The 13096-nt window shown below is 43.6% G+C and overlaps 1 non-coding gene across 1 annotated transcript; it reads right to left on the bottom strand.

Moving 5' to 3' along the window:
* Positions 1 to 3423: 3423 nt before the first annotated feature.
* On the bottom strand, positions 3424 to 3511 carry trnap-ugg (transfer RNA proline (anticodon UGG)). The gene is given in 2 exon segments: positions 3424 to 3459; positions 3476 to 3511. It is a non-coding gene; the product is annotated as a tRNA-Pro (tRNA).
* Between the last annotated feature and the right edge of the window lie 9585 nt (positions 3512 to 13096).

Below are 13096 nucleotides of genomic sequence, written 5' to 3'. Positions count from 1 at the left end.
TTTGAGTTGCAGATTTCCATTTGAAAAGATTGTCTTGATGTAATTGTAGCATCGGCCCTCTAATAAATAAACAGGATTCCAGTTTAGATAGCCTGCAGTTTCAGTCCGGGTTCAGTAAGTTGCTTTCACCGTCGGCCGTAACTCAGTAAATTATCCGAATGCTGCAGGATGGTGAAAGTAATGTCCGTCTCAGAACACCGTAATAGCAGAGTCTAGGTATAGTTGTAAAGTGTACCAGGGACTATACCTTCCCTGCGTAGCATCTCCATCCACTGCCTCATCCACCATCCTTTGGTTCGCCAGCTCTGATCTAAGCAGTCATGTTTCACTTGATCCCAGGCCATCTGACGTTCTGAACGTGTGCACCAGAGGGAACCCGGTCAAACACCTTAACAACTAATACAGCTCAGCATCTTCTTATTTTTCATTTTCATTGAATTTCATTCACGACATGCCCTCACAGATCATGCTGATGGTCCCCAATGAGGATACGTTTCTCCAGGTACCCATAAATTCTGTTTGTAAGAGACTTTTCCAATAGCTTGCTCACTCATGACAGAGGACTCGCTGACCTGTTATTCTCATGACTACCTTACAGTTCATGAACAAAGAATTAGCATTTGCCATTCCCCAAACCTCCCGCGCTCCTTCTGTTGCCAATGATGATGCAAATCTCATGTCCAAAAGCGCAGCAATATCTACGTACGCTTTGTTTAATTACCTGCTGTACATCCCTTCCAGCGTCGTTGGAATTATTTATTTTAGTGTTTTCCCAGTTCCCACCTCGTAATTCTAAGTGTCCCCGTGTCTCAGTTTCGCTGTACCCACATTCATCAATGTGGCACTCACTGGTGAATTTCGAAGCAAAGTATCATTAAGGAGCTTCACTACCTCCTTGCACTGCAGACACATGCCCCCTGTTTTATCGCTGATCTCTCCCAATCTCTATCTCATCATCCCCTGTACTTCACCTACCTTATTGCGGCTCTCCGAGGCTTCCTCATATCCCTTCGAATCCACGCGGATATCAGACCGGCACGTGCTCTCTATATGAAATCCAGACATATCCTGGATTAAAATGGCCACAGCCGCGACTCATAAATGCACTGTGCGGCTGCACAGGGCACTCCTGTACTTACCGTCACTTTCAATAAAGCATAGCGTAGCACATGTCTTCCTAACTGCTCGATGCTTCAGAGTCCTATAAGTCCTGTGGAAGGAGTAGGGTCGGAGAAGTTCACTATTTCTGCCTTTCCATCGATGCTGGCTGACAGGCTTTGTTCCTCCAGCAAATTATCCGTGTTACTCTTAATTACCAGTAGCTGCAGATTTTCCTGTGTTACCTGTATCCTTGTTTCGTGTACACGGACTCCTTCCACCTTTCTTTATCGTGACCTATTTATTTATTAGCATGCGTTTGTCTAGGGTAAGTCAGCCTCCGGCCTGGACAGACTGAGGTATCTCGGTTTATCTGGACGATGCGTGATGTGTTGCCGGGTTACATATCCGAACCGCAATATATCAGACAGTCCACCATATGCAATTTCGCTTTATAATTCTTAATCTGTAGTTAAAAATAAAAGAAAAAGGGACCTTTTAGTGAAACAATCTGATGTACACGTTGGATCTCACGGCTGCCCATCCATTCAATCCCCATTCGTCTCCTCCGAGCGTTGTCGGCTCATGAATTCTCACTCCAAGTCCAATCCGTCCTGCCGACAAGCGGCTCTCTCCACTCGCATCATCTCCCTTCATCTCTTGCTGACAAAAAGCCCGAGAATACCATCTGTCAGACGCACTGGAAAAAAGAAATACAATACGCCGCTCATTGGATGACACACATTCCAAAGCCCCCGTTATCTCTAGTCTTAACCCAACCTCTGCTGCTACAGTGAAACCATTACAGTAGTAGTGAAACATTACAGAGAGACCATTACATTAACAGTGAAACCTTTCAGACCATTACTCTCACGTTATTACCAATCTGATTTTCGGTTTATAAGAATGGAGAGGAACATCTCAATTATCATGTCTACATCTGGCACGCATCTGGCAGATCAACAATCCTGAATGGACCATATCGTAGGCGCGTTGCGTCCTGCTCACTGTTCTCCATCCCACGAGCAACAGTGCAGTTTCATGCCGTCTGCAAATGGGGAATGTGTCCACACCAAGACACGGTAGTGTAGCGGTTTGCGTCAGACTAACAAAGCTGCCGCTGCAAGATCGGGATTCAATTCCCACAGCTAACGGCAAAGTATCTGTTCGTTTTACCCCTGTCCGCGTGGGTTTCCCCCGGGTACTCCGATTTCAACCAGCAGACGAAAGTCGTACGGGTTCCGGTTAATGAGTTGTTGGCATGCTCTGTTGGTTACAGACACTTGAGGGCTGCCCCGGCACAACGTTCGCTGATTTGACTTGACGCAAACATCGAATTTCACTTGATGTTTATACATATATGTAACAATATAAATCTAATGTTTAAATACAGTACTTCAGCTTCAAAGTTATCGCCGTACCATGCAAAAATCTATGCTGGGTACTGAACTCCGCAAAACCGAATTTGTCACTTCCTTCCATCCATCAGAAAGCCCTCATTTTCCTCTTCCCTGCTTGATTCGGCTCATTCATCTAAAATTGCCACGTGTGGGTTCGTATTCATTCCCACAGTCCATGCTGTACTCTATTTACGGAAACTTTCCAAAATCCTTTTGAGTCACAACTTTTGATTGAAGAAGTTCCCCCTTAACTATTTAATATTTCATCCTTTATCTATGACCTGTGGCTTCAACCTCAATGGAAAAGGCTTGCTTGCACTAACACGGTTTATACCCCTCATAATTTCGTATCGCTGGTTTCCTCTAACTCGCTGGGTTTCTCTGTTCCTTTGAGAAACTATGAGATTACGTTTAACACACTCCGTTCTGCAAGAACGTCTGCAAACGCGAAAATATTTGGAAAATGTTCATCTACTCAAACCCAATTATCCATGGTCATTTTCCGTATTTCAGTACAAATTCCTATTGATAGAGCTGAATTTCAGTCATACAGAAACAGAAGACTGGAGAAACAGGGATTAGCCACTCAGTTTATCATCACTCCTTATCCATTTAATTTCTATGCCAAACCAAATCTTTCACCGTCCGCTCTAAAGCTGTGATCTGTAGTCGTCGTCGGTCCTAACCTGAGGGGGGAAAGCTTGCAGGCAGTGACCCACATATACAGCTCTCATAACTTCCTCTACATCTAAATATCTTCCCTCATTCTTCTGTCATTCATTAGTCGTCGTCGGTCCTAACCTGAGGGGGAAAGCTTACAGGCAGTGACCCACATATACAGCTCTCATAACTTCCTGTACATCTAAATATCTTCCCTCACTCTTCTGCGCTCCAATGTCTGAAGTTCTAAAACGTATCAATCAAGGGGCTCGTCCGGGATTTGAACCCGGGACCTCTCGCATGCTCGCAAATTCAGGCCCAAAGCGAGAATCATACCACTAGACCAACGAGCCCGTTCTGTGTTTATGTCATAACACTGCTGCCTCTCACTTTCTTAGTCACCTTTGCCAACGCATCAGGTGGTAATTTTACGTCTAAAGTAGATAAATGACCAAAGTTCAGTGCAAGGCACTGCAGGATCTTCGGCCCAGGATGCTCAGTTCACCAGTGTAGCTCTACTCTGTTGATATTATAACTATTCCCTCCTACAGAGACCATAATCCGCTATTTTCACGACAGCCATCTGTCTATCCAGGTATCTTTTTGATATTCCTATTGTGAAAACGACGAACAGCACATTCCTGCGAACTGTGTGTGGGAACGGTGCGTTCCCAGAACCCACCACACTGTGTACAAAATAAATCTACCTACCTCTGACCTAACCTTTCCTCCACTTATCTTCAACGTATGCCTTCTGCTGTTGTCCAACCTGTTTGTGTCTCTTGTAATCTTATATACCTCCATCACGCTCTGTAGAATCGAACAGAAAAGTTCCAGCTTCCTCAATCTTCCCCCACAAGACGTGTTCTAATCGCGGCATCGTTCTGCTGAACCTGCGGTGCACCTTCTCTAAAGGACTTTTTCTCCCCAGAGAGTGGCTCCGATCACCCATTCTATTTAGTAGCACCACCGCTCCCCCAAGCCCCTTCTATCAATCACCCCACTCACTGAAACACGATGTAAACTATTTAAAGCACATTTCTATCATTTAACGTTGTAAGTACACGCTAGTGTATGTTTTATTTATGCTCATTCTGTTCTATATCCATACTGTAACCACAGCATTTATATAATTAATCATTGATCCTTCATCCCTGATCTTCCCTATTCTGAGACGAGCTGAACTGGACACGATCCTCCAGGCGTGGTCTAACCTGAGTCTGCGAGAGTTAGTTAACCTCGCGGCACTTGAACTCAATCTCTGACTAATGAAAGTCAGCGCACAATGTGATTTCAGAACCAGTCTCTCAACCTGCGCCGTGACATGAGTCCAAGGTTGTTCTGGATGTCAAATATAATAGACTTATTACTCGTTGTCGAGACCTAACGGTTAATACTTCTTTTGTTCTCTGTGCAGCGGGTTTTTAGGGGACTGCCCCGTCCCCTTAAAGCAAACAGGGAAATCAAAGAGGTGGGGATCTGGAGAAAAGAGAATGGTTAACGTTGAGGATCGAGATACTGCTCATGCATACCGACCGTTTCATATCTTGCATAACCTGCTGAGTCCATCGGGTAGCTTGACTTTCCGGCAGGCTCCAGTATCTGCCTTCTCCAACATTCCGTCTAAACTTTCCTGTGTTCAGCCATTCACCATCCATGTAACCTCCGTGGAACTTTCAAACATTCTCTCCAGAATTTCATTTCCTGGCAACCCTCAGGATCGATGTTTTATTCTTGCTGGTAATTTAATGTCGCCTCTTTGGATGAACAGCTTTGTTTTAGATGATAAAATAGATTAGATTAGATTAGATGTTTTAGATGATAAGAGGGAGAGATCGAGAGTGAAACCTGCTTCACAGGCGGAAATGAGTATTCCGGAAACGAATATAAGAAATGGGGGACTGTATAGGGTATTTCAGAAAGAAGTTCTTTACGGAGATAGTGGTGGGCTCCTGGACCGCTCTGTCGGGATCATGATAATCACAGATGGGTTAAGGTATTTTAAGGTACTTTTAGATAGGAAAATGTAGAGTTATATATCAAGGAAGAGATTGATCGATCTTGTACTACGTTAAATCGTCGACATAACGTCATTGGGTTGATGACGTGCTCTGTGCCGTACTATTCAATGTTCAATGTTACGGTGCCCGCTCCTACCTATGTCGCATCGTTCCTCTACCTTCCCCTTATGAGTCAACTCAAGTGTTCCTGCTGCTTTCACTTCAGTGTCACAGCTGAATGAGACAGTGGAATACACGCAAGATGCTGGAGCACCAAAGCGTTTAGTGAAAACTTCCAGCACAGGTTTGATTTTTCACAGCATTACAGCTCTCCCTGATCTACATAGAAGGCCATTTCACATTCTTCGGTACGCGAACCCAGCTGCTCAGGACTAACCTACAAATGTTGCGAATCTTCAGATGAATTTATTGTCAACCAACGTAATATTCCGCCTTCTGTCTGCTTACATTACCACCTAGTTTAGACTCGTCGGAATATTTAATTTATGTGCCTTGTACATTTTCATCAATATCTTTTTTCTGAACTAAGATACAGACACAATAATCACAGCAGAGATCCACGTAGTACACCACAATTACTGAGCCTCACGTCCTGAAAGCAAATTTCCACCATCATCCATAAAGCTGGTGTCGTGTCCACTTGGCTAGTGCGTCCTAAACCTGAAGCTCTCTACATATCCGGAGTAGCCGTTTATGCAGAGCCACGTTAAAAGACATGCTTCAGGCCGTATACTGTCCTACACACATCGATCCTCGAGGGCATCTCTCCAAAGAAGTCTAACAGCTTTGTGAGAGCCGATTTGCTGCGAACACGACGGTGGTGACCATGTTAATCCCCCCAGTAACTTATCCATCACGAATGTCAGGCTCACTGGCTTGAATTTCCTTGGTGTACCTGTGCTACCCGTAAATGGTACGACATGAGCCGTTCTGCAGGCCTCTGGTACATACCTTGGCCGAAAGAGGAAGCAAATGTGGCCGCAACTGACTTCGTTTTTTTTATTTACCCCCGTCTTCTCACAAGATCAGAAGATGCATCGGGTCAGGACATGCGAGTATGTGACACAATGTAGGGTTCATTATAGGAAGCATGTAGAAGTTTTAGAGTGGAGATTTATCGGGATGCTGCCCAGATTATGAGGATTAGCTAAGCGAGCTGTTTTGAGAGAAAGAGGATGTGAGGCCACTTGATGTCCCTGTACAAGATTGTAAGATGCATAGATCTCTGGATAGCCGGGTAATGTTCCTAGGACGATGAATGGGATCATTTCTATGTGATTTGAGACCCTCTTAAATCGTCCATGCTCTTCGTAACCTTTTTCGAACAACCAGCGGAATTCACGAGAGGCTTTTTTTCCGCTCGAAATTCATGCTGACCATTCTCAAAAAGAGTTCGCCTCTCCAAATTCAGGTAGATCGTGTCTCTGAGAATCAGATGCAGGTAGTTTCCAATCAGTAATGTTGGGATTAAGGACTAATTGAACACTGTGTTTTTCCTGTAGCCTATCGTAACTAAAATCAGAACTTTGGGCACTTTCCGGACTCCAGTACCCCAAGTATTTGGCGATAATACAATTACCTCCGCCTTTGTTCCATTCATTTCTTCTTTAGGTTCCCGGAATGCTCTAGATGCATTTGGTCGCACTATACATCTTATTTTTGCCTTTAAGGCGGCCAGCCCTCAACCTTTGCAATGAGCACATGGTTCTGGGCAGGGCCGTCGCCTTCCCTGAATTTTCCCGCTTCCCTGATATCCTCCACGCTAAATGCGGGTGGGAATTTATCAATTGACTCCACGTCCATCATCTCTGGCTCCACACAGATTACGGCGCTGATTCATTCACTCCTTGATCCTGCAGTTCCAGCAATATATTTAGATAATCCCTGAGGATTTTCCTCTGACGTTCTAGATAGATCGATACCGTACCCTATTTTTGCTCTCCGGCTTTTCCTATTAAGTATCCTCGCCGAAGGATCCACTTGATCCTGAATAACTCAAGCTGAACTACGTTTCCTGTTTAACACAGGGGACTCTGAACTATCGGGCGGAAACGTCGACTGTGTTTTAACCTCCTTTCCCGTCAGACTTTATGAGTTTCTGCAGCATTTGCTATCTGTTACTCTTTATCCTTTTATCCAGACCAGTGTCTCAATATCTCTCGTCAACCAATGTTCCGTACTGTTGCCAGCTATGTCCATCACTCTGTTTGGAACACGAACTACCTGAACTCCGGATATCTCACCTGGAAAAACAAATGTCTCTTTACCACAAAATAAAATTAGCCTCTTCTCAAACATAAACCCTTGCAAATCCCCGCCTAATCGCCCTCAAACTGGAACTGCACTAAATTAGCACCTTAACTGTCGACCAGTCCTAACTTTCTGCAGACCTATTTTCAAGCTGATGGAATTATGTTCACGGGTCGTAAAATGATCTCTTTTTCACTCTCCAATGTATTCGTCCTTAAAGATAAACGATACAGATTAGCTTTATATGACACATATAATATAGCAACAATTAGTGGGTAGTTAGCTGATTGGGAAGCTGTTAAAATTAGCAAAAGCTGGAAATGAGAAAGGGAAACCATGCGATAATATCAAATGTATTTTATTTTCAGATATATAAAAAATGTTACAAAGACGCGAGAGTATATACATCGGAGCGCTGGAAAATGACAGTTGAATGTTAGAAAGGGGGGAACAAATAATTAATAGCTATCGTGCACCAGTCCACAGTGGAAGATACTAGCAGTATCCCAGATATTCTAGAGTGTTCCGGGTAAGAAGTGACTCAGGTTTCCATTACTAAGGAGGAGCTGCACCGGAAGCTGAATATTCTGAATTTAAAAAGTCACGCGGATCTGATGGATTACACACCAGTTTTCTGAAAGACGCATCTGAAGGGATTGTAGAGTCCGTCATAATGATCGTTCAAATATCACCATAAACCTAAGACATTGAGTTCCAACTTAGGTGGGGAAGTCCTGCTTCCTGTCATCCTGGTTTTACTCCTAATTTAGATATCTGGTTTGCTCTAATTTCCTGTGATTCTCAGTTTCTTTGTGAAAGTGCGTGGTTACATTTTCCAAGCTCTGCTCGGCTAGAATGTCTCCAGACGTCAGAGAATGTTTGGCAGACGATTATCTACTCAAATAGTATTTTACACGTCCACTATCTTTATTTCATTTCAATGTTGAGACTATGGCACTCACTACATATGTTACTATAGAGCATAAATGTCAAACTCAAGGCCCGCGGGCCAAATCCGGCCCGAGGTGGAATTATATTTGGCCCGCGAGCTAATTACTATTAAAGCTGGCCCCAGCAGTCGAAGCGCCTATGGCGTATGATATGGCTAATGCTGAGTTTATTCAGGTACCAGGTTTTCGGGGTTTTTAGTGTTTATTCGGTTTCCCTGAGTTATTTCCGGAATATCATTAATGATTTTTTTTCTCTATTAGAGCTGGCCCGCCGGTATATTGCATGCACCACTAATACTACAAATCCCGCAATTCACTGCCAGTGCATTGCTCGCGCTTGCTTTCCTCTCTCATCAGCATCCATATGGCGCTAGTCACGTGTGCTCAACTTTCAGCTATCCCTCACCCCAAGAATGGCTGAACGAAAGGTGGACTTTGAAAACAGGGATTTTCAAGGCAAGTTGGAGGCAGAGTATATGTTCGCAGATATAAAGGGCAAACCTGTTTGTCTTGTGTGCGGAGCCGGTGTGGCTGTAATTATAGAATGTAACGTAAGACGACACTATGAAACGAAACACCACGACAAATACAAGCATCTGGACAAGAAACAGAAGCTCCAGAAGGTAGAAGAGTTGAAAAGAAGTCTGGCGTCACAGCAGGCTATGTTCACAAAAGCCAAAACACAAAGTGAGGCTACTGTAAAGGCTAGGTTTATTGTGGCAGCAGTGATCGCTAAATCAGCCCGGCCCTTTACCGAGGAAGAATTTGTTAAAAACTGCATGATGAAAGTTGGCGACGTCGTGTGCCCAGATAAAAGGCAACCATTTTCAAATGTGAGCCTGAGCAGCAACACCGTTGTTGACCGTGTACGTGAGCTTGCCACCAATCTACAACAGCTGGTGGGGAAGTGAAGAGATTTCATCGCATATTCCCTTGCTGTAGATGAGAGCAGAGACACTTCTGATACTGCCCAATTGTCAATTTTCATTCGTGGAGTGGACTAAATTCTGTGTGTAACAGAGGAACTTCTGGATTAAGTTCAATGCATGGCACAACTACTGGAAAAGATCTCTTTGATGAGGTATCCAGGTGTGTAAATATAATGAGGCTGCCTTGGGATAAACTTGTGGGACTGACGACAGATGTGCGGTCAAAAGACTGGATTGGTGTGCAGGACCCGGGAGAAGATGCGGGAGGAAAACGGAGCGGGTGAGTAGACAGCGTATCACTGTATCATACACCAGGAATCGTTGTGTGGCAAGCCTTGAAAATGGAACATATAATGAACACCATAACACGAGCAGTTAACCTCATTAGAGACATTGGTTAAACCACCGCGAGTTCAAGTCGTTTCAGGAGGAGTTGGGTTCAGAATATAATGATTTGCCCTATCCCACAGAGGTGCGATGGTTAAGCCAAGGAAAATTGCTGAAAAGATGTTTCGAGTTGCGTGAGGAGATCTGTCAGTACATGGAAAGCAAAGGGAAAGACACAACAGAGCTCCGGGATAAAAAGTTGCTTTGTGAAATGGTGTTTCTGTGTGACATCACGAGCCATCTCAATGCCTTCAACCTGCAGCTTCAGGGGCGTGGTCGTGTGATCACAGACATGTACGCTGCAGTGAGGGCTTTTAAAACCAAGCTGCGCCTGTGGGAGACGCAGATACAGCAAAAAAACTTGAGCCATTTTCCGTGTTGCCAAACTGTGAAAGAGCAGGTTTCTACCGCAGTGTTCCCACATGCAAAGTTTGATGAAAATCTTAGCATACTTGGTGCCGAATTCACACGGCAATTTGCCGACTTTGAAGCCCAAGAATGCAGGCTTGAACTGCTCAGTAATCCATTTGCAGCCTCAGCTGATTTTTTTTTATTTATTTAATGTTCAATGTTGTTTTAGTAGGCAATAACCTAAGCTTTGTTAGTTCCAGGTTAATATGTGTAATAAATTCATTTCAATAAGTTTTGCAATAAACGCTGAACCAGTCCGGCCCTAGACCTGTACCGTGTTTTTTTTTTAATTATTTTGCAATTTATTTCAGTTTAAATCAGTTTAAATTTAAATTTACTTTAGTTTAAAGATTGACATTTAAATCAGTTGCATTTATTTCTTATGGCTTTATCTGCAGCTTTTCCGGAGTAATTTATAATGAAAACAATTTTCCAAAGGCCAACACTCTGTGATTCACATTAGTCTAAGCCAGATACTTAGCATCTCATCTTGGATGCAAGTTCATCAATGTTTGGAGGCAGGCTCTGAGCTGAAGAAATCCTCAGAACTGAGTGAAGGTGTTCATCAGAAAGACGACCCCTGTGTGATGTTTTGTTTATCTTCATCAAAGAGAACAGTTCTTCACACAGATATGTGCTGCCAAACATAGAGAGCATTTGAGCAGCTTGGGTACGCAGCTGGGGCATTGTGTCGGGAATGAAACGTAGAAACTGTGCTGCGCCCACCAAGTCATACTTTGCCTTGAGTGTGTCACTACACTGGAGTTCCATCAGCTCCATTTGTATGTTGGGTGGTGCGCTTTCCACGTCAGCTGCAAATGGATTACTGAGCAGTTCAAACCTGGTAGGACACTTGTAACGCCTGCAGTGATAAGTGCCAGAAAGGAGATCAGTTGGAAGGGATCGTGGACATGGGAGTAACGTGAAACCTGCAGAAATCGCAGAAGGGGCTGGGGGCCGTGCAAGTAATTTTACCCTCGTAAGATTCCCGTTGAGGACGGAGGAAGTTACGGAGAAGAAATGCAGGAAGTACTTTGGGTAACAGCAGGAAGATTTCATTTTCCCAAGCTATAAGAAGTATGTGGAAAACACAGAAAGGTTGCAGAGAAGATTTATAATGATGCTGCCTGGATTGGGGAGCTTACCTGATGAGAATAGTTTGAGTCAGCTCGGCCTTTCTTTCCTTGGAGCGACGTTTGGTGACCTGACGGAGGTGTGTAAGTTGATCAGAGGCTTTGATCGTGTGGATAGTCAGAGGCTTTTTCCTAGGGCTGGAATTGCTAGCACGAAAGGGCACATGCTATATGCTTGAAAGTAGGTACAGAGGAGATGTCAGGGGTATTTTTTTTTACAGAGAGTGGTGAGTGTGTTTAATGGGTTGGCGGCTACGCTGGTGGATACGGATACTATAGGGTCTTTTGAAAAAGTTATCGATATCTATTTCTCACATTCTCCAGAAAGTGAGGCATAGATGTTGAGAAATATTTACTCTTTCAGGGGCATAATGTCGTTCAGTCAATCGAACGTCAGGCAAATGATTTTTAAAATCAAACAATGAAACTTGCAAAAAATGACGATCACGATATGAAGTAAATGGAAATGCAGGAAAACGACCAATTTTCAAAAGTGAGGATGGTTTTTCAGTATCTTTAAATGGAGTTACATAAGTGCTCGAGCTAAACGGTATATTTACCTGCTATGAAGTGTTGTTCTGCAAACTCTGCAACAAAATTCCAAATGGTGTCTCCCGGTGTATACAATCACTGTCATTCTCATCATGAAAATGCTGATTTTGTACTCGTCAAATAAATACCCTAAACAATTATTATGCTAAATAGCATCAGCTACCACCAGCATTGAAGTACTCGCGGCTCAGTGAAACTTGGCTCTTCCACCTTCAGTAACGCATATACATATCCTTCATTTTACCGGTTTGAAAAAGTAACTCCCTGTCCTTTACAGGGAACTGTTGTGCTTTGCCAAAGCTCAGAGTTGTTACTTATTTAGTGCAAGTTGTACAAGCTAAGAAAGAGACTAATTATTTATATTTTTCAAACTAGCAGCTCAAGTTTCGTGCCAAAGTAGAATCTGCAAGACCCATTTAAAAATGTTATAAACGGTAAATTATTTGCGCCTCTGGTGGCGGGCCTGTCGTACTCTACCTGAAAGCAGCTCATCCACTATTATTTCACTCCTGACGCTCAGCTCTTATGTGGCTCCGAGTAACTGTTTGTATCGGACAGTGGCAAACCCTGGTCCGGCGCTTCGACAGACGGGCTGAACCAGGTGAGTGTAGCCGGGAAACACAAACACCTGTGAGTTAGAGATTTGCTTAACCCAGCATGTGCAGACAGTTCCCGGACTCTGCGGATGAGATCGACTACATGATCAAACACCCCAGAAGGCGGTGCAGCAACGCTTCATGAACAGCGAAGGGCAAAGCAAGGTACAAAAAGCGTCATGAATATCCGCCACAGCCCAGGAAATCGCCAATCGTGAAGTTTTTTCCTGCCATTGGATCAAGCATCTTGAGGCCGAGAAAGTAGAACTGCCTCGGCACAGCGGATTTTTTCACTGTGAAATTCATCCCTCAAAAGTCGGAAACGACGGACAATCAACACCGATAAAAAAAGGAATTAGAAATAAAAGAAGAAACAAAATCAGCTGGGACATAACCCATTGATATTCTTCCAGTATTTTACCTTGCACGATTTTAACAATCATTTCAAGTATACATCCGTTTGCTCGTTCTGATTCTGCATATTCCATGGAAATTGTCAGCACGGCTATTTCAAAGAAAGACGTTTCTGTTCATTGCCATTAGATACTGAAATAGATATATAGATTGAGAAGGAGAACACCAATGAAAATCTGATTCTCTCTCTCGGCTGTGGGGAGTCAAAAGGTGTTATTTCCTTGCTTCCAAAGAATCCATAACTGCAATGAACAGGACTGTCACAGGTCTACAAGAACATCACTGACCACACGGT

This window comes from Hypanus sabinus, unplaced genomic scaffold (assembly GCF_030144855.1).
Source record: "Hypanus sabinus isolate sHypSab1 unplaced genomic scaffold, sHypSab1.hap1 scaffold_160, whole genome shotgun sequence".
Lineage (NCBI taxonomy): Eukaryota > Metazoa > Chordata > Chondrichthyes > Myliobatiformes > Dasyatidae > Hypanus > Hypanus sabinus.
The sequence above is the reverse complement of the archived record's forward strand: the minus strand, read 5'-3'. Positions and strand labels throughout refer to the sequence as shown.